Raw genomic sequence first — 26,971 nt, 5'->3', positions numbered from 1 at the left:
AACATTGGAATGCTTTGGGGTGATTTTGCAATCCTGCAAGTGATTCATTCTGTATTCTTTTGTATGAAAAGAGCACTAGTTCACTCTTTTTAGATAGATTCTAATTTTGTAACTTATAACCAAGAGCTTTAGAAGTGCTCTGTCGGTGGCGCTGACAGGAAAACCCCTTCTCCAAAGCACACAGGCTCTGTGCCCCTGTCAGTCCCCTCTGCTGCAGACTCTAGCACACATGGCAGCCTGGCTCAATCTAAATTCATTGCACTCGGCTCCCACAGCAACCACTGAATCTCTCCAATTGTCCTTCTTTCTCAAATCTCCTCTTGATCCCCCTTTCCCTTGGCAGAAGGCCCCTCCTTCTCACGCTCGCTCCCTTTTAAAACGTTTTCCCTGCTGTAAGGAAGTCATGGTATCAACAGTAAGACATACACATGTGACCACAGTTCAAGGGTGTTTATTGAACTTCAACAATGTTGTGATAAACGCCTATCTAACCCTAAATCTATAGATGGGGGCAAGCTACGACCATCAAATAATAGATAATGCTGTCCTAGTCGTGTCGTGTAAAAATAAAGATGATTGAAGAAAGGCTGTGGGTTCGCAAGTATGGTCTGTGCGCTAGTAATCACTGATTGAAAGAAAAGTTTTATCAAAAGAATTAATAAAATATCAGCAGCATTACCACCTACACAGCCAGACCACCCTGGCTGGAACTAGAAATTGGTAGAGGATAGGGTGAGGTGGAGATGCGCTAGATATTGCAACAATAAGGCACACAAATAATATAGTTGATGTTTAATAGTAGCAGAAACAGCCGACACGTGTTTCGACACGCTGGTCGTTCTCAAGGCGTACGCAGAATGACTTTGTTGATAAATCGTGAATGGGTGATCCCTCAAAATGAAGGAGGCGATGTAAGACTCAATCGGACATCGCATCCAAATAACAATCCCTGCCGTAATGGCCGCGTAAGTATATGACTCGTAAATCGAGCGGACAATTAACACGGAGATCCCCGAAAGCGGATACAGGCTGTGTTCTTATTTTCCAAGGTTCGCAAAAATATCAGTCTGAAAAGGTCAAGAGCATGTGCCTCTTTGCATCCCTCTCTTGTCTTGCAGTCTTTCTCCTTTTATTAAACTGCCATCTTGGAACTGCTGCTTCCTCGTGTGTTTTGACTTGCTCAGTGGATGCCTTCGTGCTCCGCCATTTATCCATTTGGGGAAGTATGATGAAGTCAGGTGTGTGTAATGATCAGTAATTTCTTGGCCTTGCCTGACGATTGTATTGGGAAATGTCAGGTATATGGCTCTGTTGTTAGTCCATTTTCGCTCATGGTGAGCTGTCTGGGAGAAAGTGTTTGCGTCGGGAAAGGGGGGGATTGAGTTCCTAAGTATCCTACCAGGTAGGATGGGAAAAAGGTGTTACAGGGAAGGGGATACGGCATCTCACCATCCGTGTCCCACTCCCTGAAGACCCCCCTCATCCAGGTGATCCTCCTGCACTGGTCCACCTCCAGGAAATGGATCCAAAAGCAATGGCCGTGTCCTGGCCAACTGGTGGACAGATCCCTGTGGACTAGCAGGTGAGACACCTTCAGGTTTCTTACACTGCCCTGTCACTTTATGTATACCTTCATACAGAAAGTATATTATATAACCACCCCCTTGCCGTGAGGTCACCCATCTATTATGCCTCTAGCATCGCCAGACGTTCAGCGAGTTTACAGAAGTCTTTTAGCTTTTTTCTGGCCACCTTTCAACAGCGTTGATCCTCCAGGCCTGGATGAATATGCAACATTCTCATCCTGCGGCTTCCAGAACAAAGAAATGTTCGCAAAATGCATTCTGCTGCCTGTCATGCACACTGCAATTCAGCTTTCGCATTTTCTGCATTTCTTTCTAAACTCACATCACTGTGTGAATGGTGACGTTTCACCCACAGCCTGCACTGAGGCCTTCTAATTACTAATAGTTTAGTTTGTTAAAATTAGTGATGAATGGTTAATGGTTAGTAATTAGTATGTTATTTGTTACCCTACACTGCCATGCTGTGCTATGCTACACTATGCTATGCTATTCTGTCCAATCAATTCAGGCTATACTATGCTTACATCTTTCTTTGATGTATGATTCTCATCAGTGTCTCACATCAGTGCTAAGCCACACACAATGCCTGCAACACATCATCATGTGTACACTGGCATACACTTTCTATAGGAGACTGAGGTCCCACTAAAATTCTCACTATGTGTTCCTACACAAGCCCTGGTCAAGGAAAGTGCTGGTAAAGAGAGCATCTGTGAAATCAAAAGACCAGGCAGCTGAAGACCAGAAACCATTACCTGAAGAGTTTACAACTGACTACAGATGTAATCTGCTTAACTGGTCTTCGATGCAGGGCTTTGGCCTACCAGCAATAAACGGAGGATCGGCACAAGAGCCAATAAATGTTGTCTGCACTCCATTGCCATTTACCAGCTCAGCTCCGTTTCCTAAACATACCTATTTGCTTTCTCCATGCTGGTATAGACTCTAGCACTGAAACCTGATCCATTGGAGACCCAGGCAGCAGATTCCTGAACCTACAAGTTCTTAACCTTTGACAGCTCTTGGTCACAATGTGTCAGAAAAGCATAACTGGGAAGTACCTCCACAAAGCAGTCACAGCTGTACCCAATAACAGCCAAATGGTCACATACACAAGGTTCTGTCCATGTTTGTTTGGCTGAAATTGGCACAAGCTTAGCATTTCGTGTCCATTTCATTTGCCAAAGCATCAGAAAAGCAGGAATATTAGAGACAGACACCTCAAAGGTACACAGTAGAACAACATTAATACCATACACCTTCCTCACAATTGACATTTTGTGCAACTGGGGTCAGAATGAAGACAATGTACTGCTATACTGTACCACTCAGTGAGCACTTTAGTAAAGTGATATTTTTTGAGATAGCCCAATACAGTGATTGGGCTGAGAAGTCTCCATTGGGAATGTGGTACACCTCTGTGATTGTATATTAACCTAAAATACATCTAGTCATTCACAAAACCACTGTGACCTTTATGTTGAATTTAATTTTGACAGTTAGTGATTCAGTAATTACTGAATCTGGGGAGTTGGGGTTTTCACCATTTGACAACACTGTTTCTTGCACGTGCCTCTATGTGCATGTATCCAACCTCAAGTATTTATAACTACTCTTGCCTGTAGGGTATTTTGTGGAGATTTGGGGCCTGACAGTATTTTCTTACCGCCGAAAAATAACTTAGCAACAATCACTCCTTGTATTCAGATTGGGCCATGTACAACAATAATACAGTGGACATGCATTATTTCAGCACCCAGATATGCATATTTGGTATGCGTAGTTGGTATGCATGGTTGGTGGTATTTTGGTGAGCATAATTCCCTTGTTTTATTGGTGGCCCCAATATCCAGAATCCCTTATTTTTGCTTAGATTTTTCGTGTAATCACTAGAGAGACCTCAGGCTTGCATTTCTGGAACACCACATTTTCATTTTTAGTGTGCCACCATGGGCAATTTCTCTCTGTCTTATCTACGGCAGCGAGCTATCATGTGGTATTTTCACTATCTTATATACGGTAGTGAACTATGTCCCGGGCCTCCCTTTTTGTCGACTCATAGACCTCCGACAAACTACAACACACACAGTTAGTTATAACTGCTCATACTAAATTACATTGTGCACACGGCTGCAACCAAATTTGATGTTTAGCTACCTTGAAAATGACAATTGCACTGTCTAAACATCTCCCCACATCATCAGCACTGCTTTGGTAAATATAAAACACACCACCCGTCTGCTTTCAAATATTTTTGTGTATTATAAAAGTTGCATTTAAACACGATCTCACTCTTTACAGAAATAAATAAAATAGCACAGTAACAGCATTGTCTGTGATATACTGAAAAGAGAGTGGCGGAGACGAGAACTCAATTTGCAACATTAACATGTGATTAAAGCACAGGAATCTCCTTTCCTACACTGACTGAATATTCTCGTACACACTCAGCCCCCACACCTCTGTAATTACCTTATCTGTTCAGCCTGAGTTTTCTTCAGCTGTTCTCTTTCTGAATGTGGCTCCCTTGAAGATTAACCCCGGTGAAAACAAGCGTCTTTCGTTCTCAAACCGGGGTCATTGCCTGGAACTGTCAGCTTTTTCAGCAGAAATGCTCCAACCAGGAAAACAGGTCCTTCTCCCAGCTCTCCAAATCCCGACTGTCTTCCCCCTCTCTTCAAACTCCCCCCAGAAAAAACTCTCATCACTGCCTCTAGCATGATACTTGCTATGACGCTGCTCCAATCAGAAATTAATCATGCCACATCCTCCCTCTCTACACAATGGCTCCTTTTTACAGTAACCATTTGTAACCAACTGATTTCCTGTACCTTCGAGCCCTTGGCTTCCTGAGTTATGTGGACAGAGCAGCAGAGAAAAAAAAAAAAAAATGAATGTGCGTTTAAAAGTTCACTTTCAGAGTAGGCCTATTTCTGCAGTGGAGACACATTTTTATTGGTGGGTTATGTTAAATGCAGTTTTATTAGTCAGGTTAGTTATTAATAATGTTAGTTATTAATTTTCAAATGTGTCTCTTGCACCATAGGCATTTCAGGTGAAAAATAGTGTGCATTTTTGAATGTGCACGTGTGCTTTTAACTGTAAAAATAGATTTGCATCTTATATGTTAAAATCGTTTTTGACTGAATAGCCTGGCTTTACTTATATGTCATGTTAATCTGGTAACACATATAGCAATGCACCGCACCCATGTGGTGGTGCTGCATAAAAAAATTGCTACCTGTGCAGTAGTGCTGTACTCTGTGCTGTAACACGCCAAATATCCTTACATACCCTCCTTTTGTTTTTAGAACTTGGTTACAATCCAAGCCAATTCATAAAAACAACTTGTTCTTTTTTTTTTTTTTTTAAAATGCATGTGTATTGGGATATCTTTCTCTTCCTGACGTAGCTAGTAAAATCAGTAACATTTTCATTTTTACTGATAGCACAATCAACCATCCACCCATGATTAACACCAGGACAGCCAAACCCACTATTGAGCGTTCCCCCCAGGTTCCCCAATTAAATCTTTCCACTTCTATTATCCCCAGATTACTAATTGTAATATTGTTTTTTCTCAAATTCATTTTTATAACATGTCTTTCTTTGTGATTCAATAAATATTCCACATACGGATCTATTGGAAAAGTATCCCTTTGAAAAAAATCGATATTTTCCACTTGGCTTTCCCAAACATCATTTGTTACATGAAACAATGTTAACCCCCCAATTGACACAATTGTATCCTTTGGAACCTGTAAATAAAAAACATTATATTTCACCTGTTTAACCACGTATGTTCCATGGTTTAAATGTACTACCGTCATGTTCTTTAAACAGGTGCTGATCAACCATTTACCTCTGACCATCTTAGCCTGTGCCATTTCTTCACTCCCCATATTGCTAATAATCACTTCACATCCCTCTGATATACTTGGGTCAGATTTCAAACCACAAATAGCATCTGTGGCATCAGGAACAAACGGTTTACCTGGACAAATATAATTTTGTTCTTTAAATTTTACACATGTTTCCAGGTTTGGTATTAAATAAACTTCAGGTTCCCATGACTGAAATGCCACCACTTCTGGAGTCTTAATCTTAATAAATGTATCCTCTTGCCAAAATCCCACGTTGTGTACCCACTTCGTTTGATAAATAAGTTCAGGGGCTACATATGGGATGCATAGCAAAAATCTGATCTCTAGTCTTTCCAAGTCCACATATAACGGCATTGCATTACCCATTTCGAATGCAATTTTTACCTGTATTATATCAATTTCCCTCCTGGTCAATCTTTCTATCATTTGACGAATAATATCCTGCGAAACAAAATACAAGGGGATATGTCCTTGAATCAATTGTGAAACTGCAGTTTGAACTTCTCTCATATAATTCGTTAATAGTCTATCAACAGGACTCATTATGTTCAATATTTCATTTAAAGTTCTGTCATGCTTAAGTATTATTTTAGTCGCCTGTTGCATTACATCCGCTTGTTCATTTAGAATGATTGCAGTTTCATTTATGAATCTTACTTGTTCATCCAGTACCCCTCTAATTCCATCTAATGTTTTTTGTATTATTTCTAGGTCAATACTCAGTTGTTGCGCTTTAGTACTCAGTGTTCCTACCGAAATAGAATTGGCTGTTGATATTGTGGTACCTATTATGGCTCCAACTATAGACATTACCAATGATATCGCGAGCATCACCGCACCTCTCTTTCCTCTCTTCTTCTTAATGTCTGCTGAATTCACAAATGTTTTTTCCAATTGCATTAATATATCTCTTATTGACTGCTTAGTGTCCTCTTTTCTTATTTCCAGCCACTCTTTAGTCTGTTCAATCTTAATTCCGGTATTGTTCAAGTGTTTTTCAATCAAAATCTCAGGATTCAATGGTATGTATATATTTTGGAAAATCATCCTTCTATCACTCATGATGAATCCTGGTGCCTCTTCCACCGCGATACCAGATGCTGGTCCAGGTTCAATGACAACCTGTGCTTCTGAATTCTTGAAGATCCCTCCAAATATCATCATCATTAACCATATCATCGGTATCATCTTCAATGCTGATCGCTTTGCAGCCTTGGTCTTCACCCCTCTTTGGGGCTTTCCCGGAATCCGTCCACGTGGGCTCCAGGACTCCATCGTCTCCCGTGGGCTCTGATCCCGGAACCTCCGACCAAATAATGTTAATTTTCTTATCTGTTCAGCCTGAGTTTTCTTCAGCTGTTCTCTTTCTGAATGTGGCTCCCTTGAAGATTAACCCCGGTGAAAACAAGCGTCTTTCGTTCTCAAACCGGGGTCATTGCCTGGAACTCTCAGCTTTTTCAGCAGAAATGCTCCAACCAGGAAAACAGGTCCTTCTTCCAGCTCTCCAAATCCCGACTGTCTTCCCCCTCTCTTCAAACTCCCCCCAGCAAAAACTCTCATCACTGCCTCAAGCATGATACTTGCTATGACGCTGCTCCAATCAGAAATTAATCATGCCACATCCTCCCTCTCTACACAATGGGCCTCATTACGACTCAGGCGGTAAGGGTTTTACGGCGGCGTAAACAGCGCCGACCCTTACCGCCTGAGTACGAGGTCCCTTAGCGCCATGGAGGTTTTAACACCTGCTTTTAGCAGGCGTTAAAATCCATGGCGCTAAGGGACCATGGAGTTAATTACGCCACCGTAATTTACGGTGGCGTAATTAACGCCTTCCCCACTCCCATTATGCCCTATGGGGCAAAATGGGGATGGGGAAGGGTAAATGGGAAAATGGGGATTTACCGCCCCGCCAAGGTTGGAATGAGGCCCACTGGCTCCTTTTTACAGTAACCATTTGTAACCAACTGATTTCCTGTACCTTCGAGCCCTTGGCTTCCTGAGTTATATGGACAGAGCAGCAGAGAAAAAGAAAAAAAAATGAATGTGCGTTTAAAAGTTCACTTTCAGAGTAGGCCTATTTCTGCAGTGGAGACACATTTTTATTAGTGGGTTATGTTAAATGCAGTTTTATTAGTCAGGTTAGTTATTAATAATGTTAGTTATTAATGTTCAAATGTGTCTCTTGCACCATAGGCATTTCAAGTGAAAAATAGTGTGCATTTTTGAATGTGCACGTGTGCTTTTAACTGTAAAAATAGATTTGCATCTTATATGTTAAAATCGTTTTTGACTGAATAGCCTGGCTTTACTTATATGTCATGTTAATCTGGTAACACATATAGCAATGCACCGCACCCATGTGGTGGTGCTGCATAAAATAATTGCTACCTGTGCAGTAGTGCTGTACTCTGTGCTGTAACACGCCAAATATCCTTGCCTCTTACTATGTTTGTGAACTAGCCCACTCCACTCCTGAGCGCTAGGCCTGACTGCTCCTCCACTGCTACTAAAAGGCAATGAGAACTTCTTGTCTAGGATCAGAACAGGACCACTTGCCCGTCCTAGAGACTTGAGAAAATTCCTAGCACACAGGGGCCATTATGTGTTAACAAAAAACATGTGCAAAGAAAACGTAGGGCAAGGCAAAGGGCCTCATTGCAAATACGGCAATACATTTGGTGCTAATTACACTATATGGAATTACCATTAGAGCCATGGTGTCTGAAGGAATAGGCATCAAATTATGAGTCAGTGTGTGCACACCCCAACCATCGGCGACAACTGTAATTGTGTCTGGCAGAATCCATCAACAATTGGTACATTCTGCAATTATCAGCAAAATTATCATTACTGCTGGAAAATTGGAGGAATTACCAAATGGTAATTGGGGTGGCAGAATTAGCACTGAGTGAAAGTAGTATCATGGTGCAAAAGAGAAGATCAGCGGTGGCCGTCTTTAAAAATGAAATATATCCTGAATCGTCACCCATTTCCGGTTGCCATACAACCCCAGAAGCACTTCCAAACATGCCGAGTGACAAAGGCAAAGAGAAGGTGCTTGAAATGTGGGTTAGAAATCCCAAATTCAGCGAGGCAGCTCTCCTGGTAATTATGGGTGAGGTAGACAGCCATGGTGAAGAGCTAATTGGGGCACAACAAAGATACATTCATAGAATAAATTTATTCAGATAAAAATATCCAGTAAACATCACAAAAATAATACAAAAACATAACAATTAAAAAAAGTGCACATTGGCCCATAGCAAAAATACTGTTTAAAAAACACATTGCAGAGAAAATCAGTCCAGTGTAAATCAGCAAAATACTACAAATGCAAAGATCAGGGTAGCCATGACACCTTTTCTGAGATAAATAGCACTTTTTAAAAAAGTATAGCAATGCCCAGTTCACATATTGTGAATCAGCGGAAAAAAGCAAGGATAATGCAGAACGGTTTTGTCTCAATTTATAATGTCTAAAAACGGGAAGAATAGTAGCCTTTCTTTATGTCCCTATTGGCAAGGAAGAACAGGATGAAATGATATACATCTTCAACAGCCTCTCCACATGGTGGACAGCTCTCTAGTTCTGAAAAGCCCTTCCAGCTATTAGCATTTCCCCTCAATAGCCGGCTGTTGAAACAAGCATGGGTGATCAGGCAGCGGTCACCCCTCTAAGTTCATAAGACGATATGGCTGAATAAGACTGACCCTGCTGATGGTTGCCATGGCTCTACAGACAACTACTTCTGTTCCCTTTCCTCATCAACTGCAGTTCTAAACATGTGTTTATACTGCTGTAGATGTGCTCATGCAGCAGCGTGCTGGGGGAAAAAGTGAGGGGGGATTATTCTAAATTAAAAAATGACTTATAAAACAAAGCCAAGGAATTGTCTGCCAATTATCCCTGGACAAAGAGGACTGAATAATAAAATGTGTGAGGCTTGCATTCTAATTTGACCAGAGATCCAACCAAAATAGGATTGGTTCCAGCGCCCACTGGTCCTGTAGGAAGCCAACTCCCAGTTCCTGGTTCATGGCATAACTAGGAGTGGGCAACAAAAGTCCCAAGAGGCCCTTAAGTCATTTGTTTTCCTGTACCTGTATATAAAGCATTTTCGTGCAACCCCGAAGAGAGGAACCATAGAAGACAGTGGCCATTGTCTGGGTGCCATTAACCTTCAATATCAAATCTAATTGTAGAGGAACAGCCTCTCTCCTGCTGTTTTGATTACAGACAGGTAAATATGGTAGTTAGGGCCTATACCTCTCCATCCTGTCTAATATTGTAAAAATGAGGAGTGTTGTTATTGGGGCAGCTAAGCTGCACTTATTTGAGGCAAATACATTGGAAATAGGCGTCACTGGATACACGTATACACGTATTTGGGGCAATATGGAACATAATGGTATGCTTACATTCTGCACAACAAAATTATCGCAGGATATAGATTTCTGATGTAGGATAAAGGTTAGCAAAAGATAGCCATTGTATTATAGATTGCTACAGGCCTCAAAGCTCCATGGGGATTTAAGAGTGCTGAGCAGATATGTGATTTCAAATGGTGTGACTCATAAAATAAAACTGGCTTATGTCAGAAAAGATAAGATAGGGAAATTAACCAATAGAAAACCAGACAGTCTATTTATGTCTTGAACACAGTATGCTAAAGAAGTCTGAAGAAATGCGTCACACCCAGAGCTGCTTTTTCTGGTTTAAGGTTTCAACATATGTCGGTAATTCAGTGACATTTGGGGAACTACCTAGTCTTGCTAATTTGCATAGTGAGTTATGTGTTTCAGGAAGTGTTTACGTCCAATAGAAATCAAGTGATGTTTGACCTTTAAGTAAAATGGCCAAATAAAGCTTACTAAAAAATAAGGTTCATATTAACATAAATGATTGTGCAACATGTTGTCATTGTATAAAACCCATGGTGTGTGTATTATAAAGTTGAGCTGTTCCTTTTTCAACTGCAAGAGCAGTGATTAAACAAATTCACTACCAGCCGGCTGCCCAATATGTCTCTCCTTTCCCAAGAGTATATGTACTTCCAGGGATGGCTGGCTGCAGACAGTTATGGCTGAGAATTAATCTTTTAACATAATGGTTGGCCATGACACAGGGCCATAAAACAGAAAGCCCACCCAGGTATTGGGCCATCTTCAATTGTTGCTTGGCTAGATGGACTTTGCCCATAAAAGTAGCAGAAAAACGAACATCTAAATAGTCAAATTTCCTAACTCTTGGGATGATGCCCCATTACAAACCATAGGGATCATTTTCATAGTCCACCTCCACCAATGCATGCCATCACAGCAGATTTTGTGGTGTTCATTTTCAATTCCAAACTATTCATAAACTCAGCATAGGCATTCATCAATTTCTGAAGAGTCACTGGGGTTCTGTCTATCAGAACTGTGTCATCATTGTGTGCTAAGGTTGGGAAAATGCTGCCACCCAACCTCACGAAATCTGCCTCAGAGTCCACCAGAGCTTTGTGTAGACCATTTATGTACACAGTGAAGAGGAATAGGGCCAAAACACAGCCCTGACAGACCCCCAAACCGTCCTCAAAGCAAACCATACATTGTCCCTCCAACGCACTGCGCTCACTTGCTCGGTTTCTGCTATGTAGCTCATGCAACACTGTCAGAATCTCTTTAGGGCACTAGAATTTAGTTTTCTATAAGGGGGAGATATAAAACCTCCCCCTTCTAGAAAACTAAATTCGTAACCAGTAAGTACAAGTTCAGAGCCTGTCCCATGGCGCCCATCCCTGGTCTGAAAACAAGCTGAATGTCTGAAATGTCTGAAAGGATAGAGTAATCAGAGAGCCATGTTTCAATGTGCCCCAGTAGCATACTCCCCAAAACTTTAGAGACAGTATCAAGCAGGGAGATGGGTCATTAGGCCATGGGCTGACTGGGTCCCCCTTTTCAAAATTGGAAAAATAATGGCTGACAGTCAAGTGGTTGGATAGTGGCTGGATTCTAAAGGCATTGTATGCCACAGTCAAAAAGGGTGCCCAGACTTCAACCTGGTCATTGAAAAGGTCAGCAGGAATAGTGTCTGGATCTATGGTGCGATTACACGCCTGCTTATTGATGGCCATAAGTACCTCCTCAGATGTATAATGCAGGGAAGTACTGGAATTTAATCCTGGCCCGGAATGATCAATGCCTTTAAACAAACCGGAGAAATACTCAACCCACAATTGTTCATCCACATGCATTTCTTTTATCCTGTTTGAAGCCATATATATCAACCCTCCATTCACAAACTCCCTGAATCATTTTGTATCCTTAGTCGAGACAGCCTACAGCAAATCCACCCATGCTTCCTCATCCAGCTCAATTTCCCTCCTTTCCAACACTGCATGATACCTTGCTCTTGCCTGGATGATGTCACGCTTGAAGTCGACAGGGGTTTTATGGCTGCCAACAGCACATTTTGGGAAAGAACATATGCCTTATTAAGCTATCTCCAGTCTATAAGGAGATGGTCATTGCAGGCTGTACCATATCTCCACTCCTGAAAGTAAAACATTAGGGGTGGTGATTGATCAGGAGCTGAACATGAAGGCCCATGAAAGCTTTCTGGTATCTTCCACCTCCTACTACCTTAAACTGCTCATGCAGTTGAGACAATTTCTGTCACAAGATAACTGTGTCACAATTGTGAGGGCCATTATCGGTGCTAAAATGGACTACGGGGCCAGTTTGCTGCAGGGCATAGGGAAAGGAGAAATGATGCGTCTCCAGGTGATCCAAAACAATGCTGTTGGAACAGTAAAAGGGATGAAGAAGCACAAACATGTTTCTGATTCCAGGAGAGATCTCTACTGGCTACGTATAGCCAGCAGAGTGACTTTCCACTTCTTGTGTATTACACTCAAATTCCTATATGGACTAAGTCCAGCCTATCTCTCCATTTGCCTCTCATGGTTGACAATAAGGAGGACACTAAGATTGAACAAAACTGTGCTACAGAACATGCCATGGTCCAAACTGGTACGGGTCAACCAGGGATCATTCGGCTATGCAGCCCCTAAAAGCTCGAATGCGTTGCCTCTAGATCTGAGGTTGTGCCAATCGTTCTCTACTTTCAAAAGGGATTTGAGGGACACCTGCCCTTTCCCGGGCTTATTATCTGTTTTTTATCTGTTATGATTACATGTTGTAGGTCCTGTTAACGCTATTATGTCTCTGTGCCAGTGACTTGCGCTTTATAAACATGTTAAAAAATAAATACAATTTAACTACCCCTTCTCTTAGATGTTTTCACAAACCCTTTGAGAAGGCCCCCATCAAAGCAGCAAAATGTATTACCAGATGGGCAGTACTACCAGAATTGTCTAAAACAGACAGAACACAAGCACGTTGTTCTGCTAAAATTTTAAGATTTATATTTACATCCACAATTCTGGCCCAAATAATTCTGCTGTTCTGTGGCATCTCCACATCTGCTAGATTTGGGAAATTATTATTGTTTGTTTGTTTATTTATAGCGTGCACCAGACAAAAGGATATCAGGGCACGAGGACAAGGATATTTTCAGCTTACAAGGTTACAAGGTTACATTAGCAATCTTCCTTGAATTCCCCATGAACCCCTGCAATTTAAGAGTGATTGGGTAGTGATCACTACTGGGATCAGCAAGTACTTCAAATTCTTGGATCCTGTCCCACATTTTCAGTAAAATCAAAAATAATCGACGGTGGAAGATCCCTGATGGTTTTGAAACGTGGGAAGGCTAAAGATAAACCTCAATCCAGAGGAAGAATGCCAAGGTTGTAGCAGTTGGCACTGTACCCCCAGAAGATTGTTGAAAGCAGTGGAATTCCCTGAAGGCCAGGCTACAGAACCTACTCTTCATCCACCAGTGGGAGGCAGCTGACACAGTGGGTGGTACAATTGAGACACTCACCCTCACACACTGGGAGAAAAAGGCCAGCCGTATCCTTCACATGGCTGCCATTGAGGGAACTGGATGAGCAGAGGATGGAGTAGACAGTCAACCCGAGAAAGGTTAATAGAAATGTCAACTCTGTAGTGTGAATGCATGACCCGACTCCCAGCGTAGACATGTGCCGGGCTGTGAAATCAGATGGCCACAATGGTGAGGTTAAGGCCCTGCTCAAAATGCAATGGAACCAATGCTCGACAATAACATGCATGTGCCATCCATAGTAGGACACTATGTCCACAGCTTTGAATATGGAAATGTACCTTTGCATCTATGGTCATATCACCTCATGCAATCTGGAGGTGCACCTATCAGGACAGTCCATGGCAATGCTGTCAAATTAAACCCCTTCTTCTCTCATGCATTCCTAAAACACCCACAAACCAATCAACCCACATTGAAAACACCAGTGCCCATAACTAGCCTGACCCATGTAATTGTCAGATGAGCAATGCATCTGCCAATGAAGGTCTAACTAAATGGTGGCCTAATTCCCCATGTCTCCCTGCCCTAGTCAAACCTCAAGTGCTGTGTGAAGTCATAACAAAAATACTGTGTCCATGATGGTACACCACTATGCTGGCTCCACAGACCGATCCACCGGGTGGACATCACAACAAATACCATGCCACATGAAAATCAACTCTTTCACCCTGCAAGGGGTGTGCACCTCAGAGGCCATATGAGCCAATGGTTGGGTAGTCCTCTTCCTGCAAGTGAACTCACCTCTTAATCTTGGTCAGCGCCTTCTAAAATGTGTTAGTCTCTTGCTATATTTGCCAGGCAATTACATGCAGGCAATTAGGGATATTGTGCTGAGATCTTCACACGTATGGATAGGACAATTGTCAGGGTGTGCCACCACCTCTTTAAAGCAACTGTGCCAAATACAGTGGTTGGCCAGATGATTAGACAACAGACCAAGGCTATATCAGCAGGGGCAGAGACAACGCAAAGTACCCTGCCCCTGACCTTGTAGCATATATGGTGCCAGGAGGCAGCACCTTCAACTTCAGTCACCCCCCAAAGAAGGCTTGCACTCTGGCAGTCCCCCTTGCTGGTCCCAACCCACTGTGAAATGCATTCAGGCTGTGCAACTGGGCATTCTGAAATGGTTACACAAATGAGACTGCAGTACATGTGGCACTCATGCCAGGCAGAAGGGAGGTGGGAGGGCAAAGGTGCTGGGAATGAGGGAGATGAAGACATGAGATTTGTGTACAATGCAAATAAATTCACATAACAATTAAACAGATGTGAGCAAAACCATCTTTGAATGTATATGACAGATTTACTATGATATGATATGATATGATATGATGGTTTATTTATATAGCGCCTATACACAATGTGTTTCAAATCGCTTCAAGGCAAGGGAAGGGAACAAGGGAAAATACAATGACATTCTTACAGGCCATGAACAGTAAGGATGTGAAATTAACTATCGTACTCGGCCTGATGACATTTCAGATAGTGCAAGAGCTAAGACATAGATAAGGAAGGGAGGGGGAGAGTGGGAAGTAAATGGAAACAGACAGGCGACTACCGTACTAGGCCTGACGACATTTCTGGTAGAGCCAGAGAAAAACAAAAGGCGAGGGAGAGGGGAGCAGAAAGGGAGGAACAAAACAAGCCACTATCGTACTAGGCCTGACAACATTTCAGATAGTGCTGGATGGGGGATAGGGGGTACAGTAACGGGAGGTGGGAGGAGACAGACGAGGTTGCTATCATACTAGGTCCAGGGACAATTCTGATGGAGTAAGTGCATTGAATAAAGTAAGGGGAGGAGGGGAGGGGATAGGAGAAGGGAGAGGAGGGGAGAACAGAGAGTTAGCAGTCAAAAAGAGTGGAGAAGCAAGAGGGGGAGCGAATACAATTGCAGAAGTCAATAGTAACACATCATGTTGCAAGCCAGGATACAAGATAAAGATGGGCACAGCATGATTCGGAGCCACCATGAGTACAAGATGCAAATTAAGTCCAGCATGAGAGTTGAGAAAGGGAGGGCGCACTGTGAATCAATTAAGTTCATAAAAGTCAAATCCAGCATTGGCCATAAGACGGTGATGTTGAAACCAGAATGTATAAGGACAGACTCCTGCAGAAGTAGGCTGGGGGGGAGGCTGAGGGGGTAGGGAGAGGAAGCCAGATAGAAGAATCAAGCAAAACAGGCAACACCTGTGTGTGAGGTGGGGCACAAGGGAACATCACGGGGGACCAGAGGGGTTGGGGAGGGCCTGTGGGGACAAAGGGAGTAAACACATATTGGTGCATGCTAACCTGCTGTCTGCGCAGGGGGTCGGCCCCAGGGTCCTCCTGGTCCGAACAGGTCCAAACTGGAATTGCCCTTTTCTTTTTTTGCTCTTCGCTTCGGACGCCCAGGCGATAGACGCCCTTGATCTAAGAGTTAAGAACAGGAAGGAAGATGCAGGGCTGAGAAGGTGGGTGGTGCTTAGGCCAGGTGACCTAGATCCACTTTCACCTGCTCCCCAGCTGCAAAGGAAAAGAGGCCGGAGGGCTCCTTAAGTAGGGAAAAGAGCAGCAAGCAGGAAGCCACCAGGTGGGCAGGGCTTGCTAAGTGGTGAAAAAGAGTGGCAAGCAGGAAGGCACCAGGTAGGCCGGGCTTGCTAAGTGGTGAATAAGAGCGGCAACCAGGAAGGCACCAGGTGGGTGGGGCTTAGGCCAGGTGACCCTGATCCACTTGCACCTGCACCCCAGCTGCAAAGGAAAAGAGGCTGGAGGGCTCCTTATGTAGGGAAAAGAGCGGCAAGTAGGAAGGCACAAGGTGGGCGGAGCTTGCTAATTGGTGAAAAAGAGCAGCAAGCAGGAAGGCACCAGGTAGGCGGGGCTTGCTAAGTGGTGAAAAAGAGCGGCAACCAGGAAGGCACCAGGTAGGCGGGGCTTAGGCCAGGTGACCTGGATCCACTTGCACCTGCACCCCAGCTGCAAAGGAAAAGAGGCTGGAGGGCTCCTTAAGTAGGGAAAAGAGCGGCAAGTAGGAAGGCACCAGGTGAGCGGAGCTTGCTAATTGGTGAAAAAGAGCAGCAAGCAGGAAGGCACCAGGTGGGCCGGGCTTGCTAAGTGGTGAATAAGAGCGGCAACCAGGAAGGCACCAGGTGGGTGGGGCTTAGGCCAGGTGACCCTGATCCACTTGCACCTGCACCCCAGCTGCAAAGGAAAAGAGGCTGGAGGGCTCCTTAAGTAGGGAAAAGAGCGGCAAGTAGGAAGGCACCAGGTGGGCGGAGCTTGCTAATTGGTGAAAAAGAGCAGCAAGCAGGAAGGCACCAGGTGGGCGAGGTTTGCTAAGTGGTGAAAAAGAGCGGCAACCAGGAAGGCACCAGGTGGGCGGGGCTTGCTAAGTGGTGAAAAAGAGTGGCAACCAGGAAGGCACCAGGTGGGCATGGCTTAGGACAGGTGGCCTAGATCCACTTGCACCTGCTCCCCAGTTGCAAAGGAAAAGAGGATGGAGGGCTCCTTAAGTAGGGAAAAGTGCAGCAAGCAGGAAGGTACCAGTTGGGCGGGGCTTGCTAAGTGGTGAAAAAGACTACAGAGAGTAATGTGAGGTATGTGTAATCAAATGTCCTTAATAGAAATTCTCAATCAGTTCTTGGCATAGAAGATTTATTTTACTGCCTTCATCACGGTCGCTGCGTGGCAGCTAGTGATCACCGGCATGTGTGTCAATATCCTCCTCTGGTGGTGCCATGTGGACATCCTGGGGTAGAGGGACATATCTTCTAATGTACATATTGTGCAGCATGACACAAATAACAACACGTGTGACCACCTTTTCTGGCTTGTATATCAAGCACCTCCAGTCTGATGGAGACACTGGAACCATCACTTGAGCAGGCCAAAGGTACACACCATGGACAGCCCGGTCTATATGTGCACCTCATTGTACACCTCTTCTTGTCCTGTCCCTGGGTTATGGACATGTGTCATCACCACGGGAGCTGAGGATTGACAGAATCATCTGCAAAGGCAATGTGGATTGGCATCAGTTGCACAACAATCAGACAATGTTACAAGTGGTAATGAGATGATGTTCAACCTGTCAGCTACTGTACATATAACACATTGGATTTTCACAAGATGTCTCTCTGTCCCTACCTTATGTAATGCCTCATGAAATTAAGGGGAAATAGTTAATGTCACTAAGGGAATTCCCCTATTCCATACATCACGGACCCACCAGAGTTAATAGATATAAGCTGTGACCGGATTGCCAATGAACATGCTAACAGTGGATCTTCAGTATTGGGTACTCATAATGTGCTCTGATGTCCATTCTGATGGTCTTGTGAATAGTGTGTAAGGAACGCATGGTGGTAATGATAAGACAGACACAAGTGACCACAGTTCAAGGGTGTTTATTGAACTTTTGCAAGGGTCTGATAAACACCTATCTAAACCTAAACCTACAGATGGGAGCAGGCTACGACTATCAAATAATAATAGGGCCATCCTAGTGGAGTTTTGTCAAATAAAAAGGACCTATACTAAAAACCTATTTCCAATCCTTACCACTAAGCTACAAATAATGTGGGGTAATGTTCACAAAAAAGAAAGACGTTTTCACAAAATAATATGTCAGGGTCCTCGGGATGTTGGCCTCCCTGCCCCACGTTTTCAGCATGGGGCAAGGTGGGTCTTTCGAGCAAAGCACACACTCTGGCTTCTGCGGCACAAGGATATAGTTCCATTTTCTCAGTTCAGGACCTTCAGTGTCTGAGTCTCTTTACTTCTCTCAAGTCTCTTGATGCAGAGAGCCTGCAATACCATAAACAACACATAAATGTTCCTCTCAATATTCAATTTGGGTGTTCACCCTGGGTCCCCCTCTGCTGGGCTCAGATCCTTTTCACAAGTAAAAAAAAAAATTCTGCGTTGGATCCTCCTCTGCCGGGCTCAGATTCCTTTCATACAAGGTTCAATTAGTCTGCCTTAGCTGGGCTTGGACCAATTTGCATTTACTATAAACTATCAAAGCCTTTCAAATGTGCACAGGGTTTGGTTTGACCCGTTGTATGACAACTTCGATCTCAATATTTCTGTCACACTTATCATCAGATGGATACCGAACAGAGACTTTCGAATGAGCACCCATGTGGTGCTGGACCACTCAGTGTATGGTATCTTTTCCTTGGTTTCCCAAAGTTCAGTTACAAAGTTCAAATTATTTCTTTTGGCTTATAATTGTATTTGCATCGCTTTTTCCAAAAGCTTCACACAATGTTCTCTTTAAGCAATGTTGTTGCTTGCAACCTTGGTTCAAAGCACAAGCTGGTTTGTTATCAGTCTCTCCAACTCACCAGCTGTGCTTTCTTTTTTCAGACGCTGCTTTGTTGTAGGAGCCAAGACCAATACCACAGTGGCAGTCGCTCTTCCCCACCTTGGTTATCGACGTGGGAGAGCCCCAGGTACCTCCGACACACTGTACAGGTTTGATCAGCCTTAGTTCCTATTATTCGGTTTCTTTCTTTCCAAGGTTCATGAAAGTAACAGTCTTTCAAGGTGAAAGGTGCTGCCCTCCTTGCACCCCTCTCCGGTCTTGCCATCTTTCTCCTTCTATTAAACTGCCATCTTGGAACTGCTGTTTCCTCGTGTGTTTTGCCTCACTCAGAGTGTGCTTTTGTGCTCCGCCTTTTATCCGTGTAGGGAAGTGTGATGGAGGTCAGGTGTGTGTAATGATCAGTTATTGCCTGACCTTGCCTAACCATGGTGTTGGGACATGTCAGGTATACGGCTCTGGTGTTAGTTTATTGTCGCTCAGGGTGAACTGTCCATGGGAAATTGTTTGTTTCAGGAAAGGGGTGGTTGAGTTCCTAGGTATCCTACTTCGTAGGATGAGAAAAGGTGTTACAAGGAAGGGGAGACTGCGGGCCTCATTACACGGTAGGCGGTAAGGGTTTACCGGTACCGGTAAGGGCACCGGTACCAGTAAACCCTTACCGCCTTACTACGAGGTTCCTTTGCGGGCCCGACCTTAACGGCTGGTGTAGACCAGCCATTAAAGTTGGGACCCGCAAAGGGACCTTGGTGCTAATTACGGTACCGCAATTTGCGGTACCGTAATTAGCTCCTTCCCCATTCCCATTGAGCCCTTCCGGGCAAAAATGGGAATGGGGAAGGGCCATGGAGAAAGGGGGAATTACTGCCCCGCCAACCTTGGAATGGGGTGGTAATTCCCCTTTCCTCCATGGTGGTACCGGTATGGTACCGGCAGCGACGTTTACCGCATTCCGTGTAATGAGGCCCTGCGTCTCACCCTCGGATTTGACACATTTGATAAGTCGTCTTTGTCCAAAAATGATTCTTTAATTGACAACCTAAAGTATAAACCTTGACACATGTTTCTCCGTCTGAGATAAATGAAGGTCCTTCAGCAGGGATACGCCTTACAATCGGCTTTTTTTCCAAAACAACTCAAAAAATGTAAAACAAAAAATGCAGATTGTTCAATAGGTTTCTATTGTCTGTTGTAATAAAACACAATAATGCTTATTGAATAGTGGACTAACATATGCAGAGCTATGATAGAGGTGTACTCACTATTGAGGATGAAACGTTAATTCCCCCATTGGTTAGTGGTTGGAATTCAGCTTTGTGCTGGCTGTGACTTGCTTGACTGTCTGCATTTTTAGCGCGGCTCGAGAAGTGCCCTGATAAGGAAGGAACGGGTGATCTTAGAATTAGGTTTACATTTTCAGCTCGTTTATGCTTCATTTCGGTTATGCTTAATTTCAAATTGCTATAGTCTGAAAGAGGGTAATGCGGCGGCTCCCGCTTACCTGATAATTTGTGTCTCTTGGTTCATTTGGTTCTTTTCAGCATTGCGACATGATAACCAGCATATGCTTTAAGCAAGGCTGTGATTTTTGGAATTTGTGGACTCGCGATCACGTGTGGCACATTGTCACGTGACCGTGAGTCCTCCATCTTGGATAGGGAGGAAATGTACAGATCGAGTTTCCGAACCGTTATTTTCCTTGTATCCTAGTGGATGTATTTTTGAGAAACTGACTCGAGTTGATCATATATGACTTATGTGCACTGTTATATGGTATAATTGCTTGCAGCAGTGTGAAGTTGTGATAGCACATGATTTGCTTTCCCATAGTTGCATATCCTCCATCTTGGATAGGGTAAAATGAACTAGTGGACAATGTTTCATAAGGCTATAGAGATCATACTGCTATGGCTTATAGTCCAGAATTTAGTAAGCTAAGTTGTTTCTGCTGTAGCAGCAATCATTAGGCCTTTTGTGTGACAAAAAATATTTTGTAGTTTTAAACAGTTTTTAAAGATGAAAGACAATAGTAAAATATAATAGAAAACAAGAAATGTATACAGTTATTGTTTAGATGTACTGTTCCATACACCTGTACAATACTTGCATGGGCTGAACAGCCTTGTTGTGCACTTGGAGATACTTTAAAGAAGATGGATCATCTCAGCGTCCACATTTAGACCGATTTGACAAGTGTCCAGAGTACAAATCCAGCAAGCTTATCTGGATCTAAGAATTTTTTCCACGTTGCCACCTCTTTATGGCTTGTTGATTTTTTCTATACCATAAAATCTGATGTTATGCTTAGGTTCTCCTTTGAGCTCCATTGAATGATGATATGTTCTTGAATTCTTATTTTTAGTTTTTGGGTAGTACCGTCTACATAGAGTTTTCCGCATAGGCATTTGCTTGCGTACACAACCAATTTTGTATTCCAATTCATGAAGTCATTCACTTTGTGCGTTGTTCCATTCGGTAGCTTGATATCCTGTTTTCCATTTACTGAGTGGATGCAGCACTTGCATTATCTGCACTTGTAGTTGCATTTAAGAGGCTTTTGGATCCATACTTGTGGTAAGACTGATCTGTGCTCTTTTCTGGTGAAATGAGAGTGGCTCAGGATATCCTGTAGGCTTTTCGCTTTCCTAAAAGTAATGTTTGCCTCATCATCTAGGTATCCCAAAATGTCTCTGACCAGTTTGAGAATATGCCAATTTTTCTTCAGCATTTGTCTGATTTCCTTGCAATTAGAAGTGTAAGTAGTGATGAAACTTATTTTGTTGAAAAGATCTATTTGAGATGAAGAGCTCTTGTTGACCAGTAATACCGCTCTTGTCTGTCCTTTTAGTGGTTTTATCGTATGTTTTCTGCAGATATTTGTAGTTGTACCCTCTTCCTTTTAATTTTTCCATTGATATTTTGACATGTTTTTTATATTTCTGTTGCTCCGTGCAATTTCTTTTAACCCTCAGCATTTCGCCATAGGGTATATTTTGAATAACATGTTGAGGGGGATTACTATCCACATGTAATATTGTGTTTCCGGCTGTGGGTTTTACAAATAGAGTCGTATATATTTTGTCATTCTTTGCATAAAGTTCCAGATTCAGAAAGGTAATGTATGTTGTGCTCTCATTGATGGTAAATATCAGGTTATATTGATTTGAGTTTAGATAGTCAAAATACTCTTTTAAAGCCATTGTATCTCTGAAAATAGTGTTGGTGATCGTCCTCTTGGGAAATGGCATTCTTTGGGCGCAGAATTCATGCCATCACTGCCTACCAATTCTGCACTGTAAGAAGAACTGTTCTGTGTCCTTTCTCTGCATGGTTGTCCTGTGCCTTGTGGTACATGTAGTTCACTCTTTCTACATTTGGGTTTTTGCATGTCCTGCAGTGCCTTGTGCGGTGGGGTTGTGCTACTTTACTTATGGGTTGCATCAGAGAGAAAGTCCTTCATGCACAGGGCTATGACAGCTATGACATTGTCATCAAATAGGTGAATCCCCTCACAATCCTGCCCTATGCACTTGTGAAGCCTTTATCTGGTGGGTGATGGTGAAAGTACCTACCCAGGATCCAGGTCTGTTGCCCTCTCTGGATCTCCATATTTGCTGGCAGCAGACTGTTGCTCAGGATGTGACATCATGGGTGGAACCTGGGAAGTGGGCGCAGTAGTGAGTCACACTGTCGTCTGCTTCACAGGGTGCTTGTACGGTAAAGGAGTATTGTTGTTTCCTGTTCTGAACCACCTCTTCCAATACTTGGGGGGGCCCAAATGTGACATGTGTGCAGTCCAGAGCTGTAATGGTGTTAGGGAAGTGGGCCATTGCATATACCTGTGCCTATGTCACATTTACCTCTGCACGGTTGGTGGGCATGGGGGTGTGCTTTGATGCATACTGCACGAGCACATACAGCATCTTGACAAGAAAAATAGAAAACATGGACTGCAACATGCTTTGATGTATGCCCCACTCAGCTGGGAGGGGCCTTTGGCACAATAGTGCAGCCCCAACACAAACCTCAGTAGTGGTTCGATGGCTGTTCTTATGCTGATTCTGCTTTGTAGATCTGTATGAGGGAAAGCAGCTCTGCAATGGTATTCCTATTAAGGCAGTCAACTGTAACCTGCTGCCATTAGTTAGTGCCCAGGGTGATAGCAAATCTGTGGAATGGGCACCCTCCTTGCAAGGCATCCCCTTCATTCCCATCACCTGCATGCATTTACCTCCATTGTTTGGATGACGTAAACGCACTCTGTGGTTGGTGAAATAAGCACCTGTTTTTTGGAGATAGTGCCATCACCTCTTTGTTTTGCTTAGTCACTCCAAGTGAGACGGGTATACCCAGATGTGGGTCTGCTTGGGAGTGGTGGACATCCAGAGGCACCCAGAGGAAAAGAAGAAGAAGAGAAACCAGGGTGGTTAAGTGGGTCAGATCATTGCGGAATATCAAGGAGAAAGTGGCAAAAGGAGCGGTAGGGAATAGTGGAGTAGTAAAGTAAGTTGCAACTGGAAGGACGGAATTCCTGTGGAGTGAGCACCTCTTCATTTTTTAGTTATTTTGCTGGCCCATAAATGGGGCTGCCACCCGTAAGCTAGTTTGACACACTGTGATCCAAGTACCAGAAGAGTAATGGTCCTGGTATATGCGGATGATGGTGCCCTCATCGTCAGGACCCTTTACACATTGCAGAAACCTATTACCAGGTATGTTAAATATATTAACCCTCGGAAACTAAAGGTTAATGCAGCTAAATCGGTTGTAGTTAGCTTTCTCCCCAACAAAAAATGCCTGACTAGCATTTTACTTATTACACTAGTCCTAGAGACAGAATACCAGAAAAAGACTACTTCACATATTTCAGTGTTATGCGTACCAAACATTTACGGGACCTAGAACATTTATCCCCAGCCACTATAATGATGAAACAAAGCATTGGGGCAATTCATAAACTCTGTTCTGTTTACAGACGACAGTCATTGCCAGTTATAAAGGACATCTACACTGCATGTCCTAGGGCAATTGGGGTTTTTGGTGCAGAAGTGTGGGGTTCTTAGGATCCAATTCAGCTCCAGAAAGCTGAAAACCACTTTGTTTGTAAACTGCTAGGTTCACCGGTATGCTCATCCAGATATAGACTTTAAAGAGAATTGGGAATTTGCCCTATATCCAAGTTGTGGGAGAGTGCCCTGCTAAGGTTATGGCTATCAACCCGCTCAGACAATAAGGCATTTCTTATTAATAATGTACTTGATCCAGTGGTAGAAGTGTACCGAACAAAGTAGTGGAACTGTGGTGTCGGCAGGGGAGAGGGTAGGCGGAAGCAAAGTGCAACATGTGACAAGGTGTTGCAGCTGGGGCATTGCAATAGACTAAGTGACTAGTAACTAAGGGTCCTATTACAACCTTACAACTTTACACTTGCACTGGGAAATGAATGGAAAAATCCTCTATAGAATGGTGAAAGAAGTAGAGGAATGGTAAACAGATTAAAATAAAAGTAGTGAAACACTGCTGCTGACCGTTCCCGCTCACTTCGATCACTGAGTTGATCACATTACTGCTAGATCAGTAGTCATAAAATACTACTTTGGAGTAACCATGTACTCCAAAGCTTAACTGTTGTGAACATGCACAATCTGTGGGCCTCTAGTTTTAACATGTCCAAAGGGTGAATAAAATAATTAATGATGATTTTTGGCTCAACTGGAAGAGGCAACCCTGTGGATAGGGCATTAAGGGAGGTCAGGATATTGGGACACCAAACATTGTTTATGATGGGACTACAGCCATATTAACAAACATCTTTGCATTTGCACGATCACTAGATTTTGTTTTAATTTATTGCTTCTAAACACTTAGTTTGTCTCTTGGAAGACTAATGTCAAATTATGTAATGCTTGTTGCCCCTTTTGTCCTGATAAAATAGAGACAAGCCTCCATGTTGTATTGTTGTGCCCGAAATATACAAATTTGAGCCCACAATACTTGATTCTGGTTTGTAGAGTTATTAATGTAATACAGTATGCTCTTGCTTTTAACTATCTGATTTTATGTAAAGAACCATGGGTCTCTATAGCGTTGAATAATCTTATGAGAAAAGTGATTCGACTACGACAAATGTCTACTGATGCCTTGATTTTGATGTATATGTAATATTGTACCTGATTTTCTTTTATGTTTTCCATTTATCCAATTGTTAAATTATTGTATGTACTTTTATGAATTATATTGACCAATCAAATAAAGTTTTTTGATGATGATTTCACCGAACTTTGGCAATGCCTGAAGCAAGTCCAGCCCCAGACGTCCATAAAGAATGGAGGACCACCTAATGAAAGCTCAGCATCCTGGCTGTTTCAATGACAGCCTAATCCTGACTACAGCAAAAACAACAGATAGCCCCAAACAACCTATAAAATGTGTATAGGGGACATTTGAAACTCCATTGCCCAGTGTACCCTAAAACTTGGGTTTGTTTGTGTTTTAGAACCAACTTGCTTGGACCATAGTTCCTGAGTCTCAAATTGTTTGTGAATCGCTCACCCATATCATGAGATATGTATCGAAAACCAAAAAAGTGATGGGTGGAAGGTTTCGAATTATGCTAAACCACTGGCATTGCTCTGGGCAACCTTCCACGCCACGGTTTTTGCAAAAGGGTGCAGCCATATACAAATCAGTCAGGTACTGCCACCTATGGGAGCAGCCCTGCCCGAACTACTAGGACAGGTCACCTCTGCACATAAACACAAGCCACCCCAGACATGTTCAGGCCTTGTTGGGCCTCCTCAGTGAGGTGCAGCTTGGTTCCCTATGCCGCAGCGAACAAGGGACCCACATCTGGGCATACCCTCTCTCACACAGAGATATGTATCAACATGTATCTGTGTTTAGCATTTTTGTTTATGTATTTGCATTTAAAGTAGCAATTATTTGTACTTAACATATTTACATTTTTAGAAACCTAAAAGTCTTGTTGTTTCTGTAAGCTAGCAAGCGCTATGAGGCTCACACAAAGATGGATATATAGCAAGATGCTAATATGGTGTTATTTACACAGATGTAATACTAAAAGCTTGTTCTGAATTTAGGACCACTTGTTGACCATGCAATGTTTTCTTTTTTACTTTCATTCTGGTTGTTGATTTAGCACTGTTTTATTTTAGGGATTCCAACTTTTAAGTTGTTCGACTTTTTAGTTTGAAATATGTACTTAACAGCTGTATTTACTGCTTGCACTATAGTCTTTTGTGTTCCTGTGGGCAAAATCTCATCAGTTGTAATTTGACTGTGGCACATGTGTGAAGTTGGCTCAGTAAATAAACAACCATATTTACTAACTGTTTAATGTTGCAGACGTAAAGTATTTGCAGTGTTAAACAATTTGACTACAGTAGTTAAGGCTTGTTTCTAACACAGTCACGTTTTCCCACTAACACACTTGAAGTCTCCTACTAACAAAGTACCATTGTTTTGGTCCTTTTGTGATTTTGGGCACAGGTACAGCAGGGTAAAGAGTTCAATGGTTCACTTACTGGTATCATGGCTGTGATGTGTTTTAGACTTATGGTTGTAGAGGAGCAGCTGAATGCCTCTGCAGGGAGTCCCGCCCCCCCTACTTCCAGCAAGTTGGGAGCCTGAGATCTTTCAATGTCTGACACCAGCAGTTGTGACCATACCACGGAGAATATTTGAAAGAAGATACCCTTTTAGAAAGCTTTATCAAATTTATTCCCAAAGAGATGATAATCTAAGGGAGGAACTCCCTGATGAAATATGAGAAAGAGCGAAAGAGGGGCTAGTGACATCACAAGAGACGAGTGTGACGCACTAATTGGCTGGCTGAAGAGAATGTATGGACCCTATAGAAACTGCTGACAAAGTTAAGAATTGAGTAAACCTTCATATGCGAAAAGAAGATTGCATGTGTGTGACTTACTGCAGAAAAAGCAAGCTGTTCAATAACTGCACACATGCAGCAATGCAAGTAGATTAAGTGATATTAGAAGGTGGCTATACGTAGTGAATAGACTGCAGGCAGAGCCGCCATTGTATAGAAGTTGGAAATCTGTGTCATTAATTAGTAAGCCCAGACCCATGAAGAGGAAAGGCCAAGAACTGTGTTGCAGCAAAGAATTAGCTGAAATTGCGGACTTGATTGGTGAAGCTGTCTGGCCTGGTATCAAAATTGAAGCAAACCAAGGCTGGTTTTCTATTCTCAATGC

This window comes from Ambystoma mexicanum, chromosome 4q (assembly GCF_040938575.1).
Source record: "Ambystoma mexicanum isolate Mex_15411 chromosome 4q, UKY_AmexF1_1, whole genome shotgun sequence".
Taxonomy (NCBI): Eukaryota; Metazoa; Chordata; class Amphibia; order Caudata; family Ambystomatidae; genus Ambystoma; species Ambystoma mexicanum.
This window is presented reverse-complemented; position numbering follows the sequence as displayed.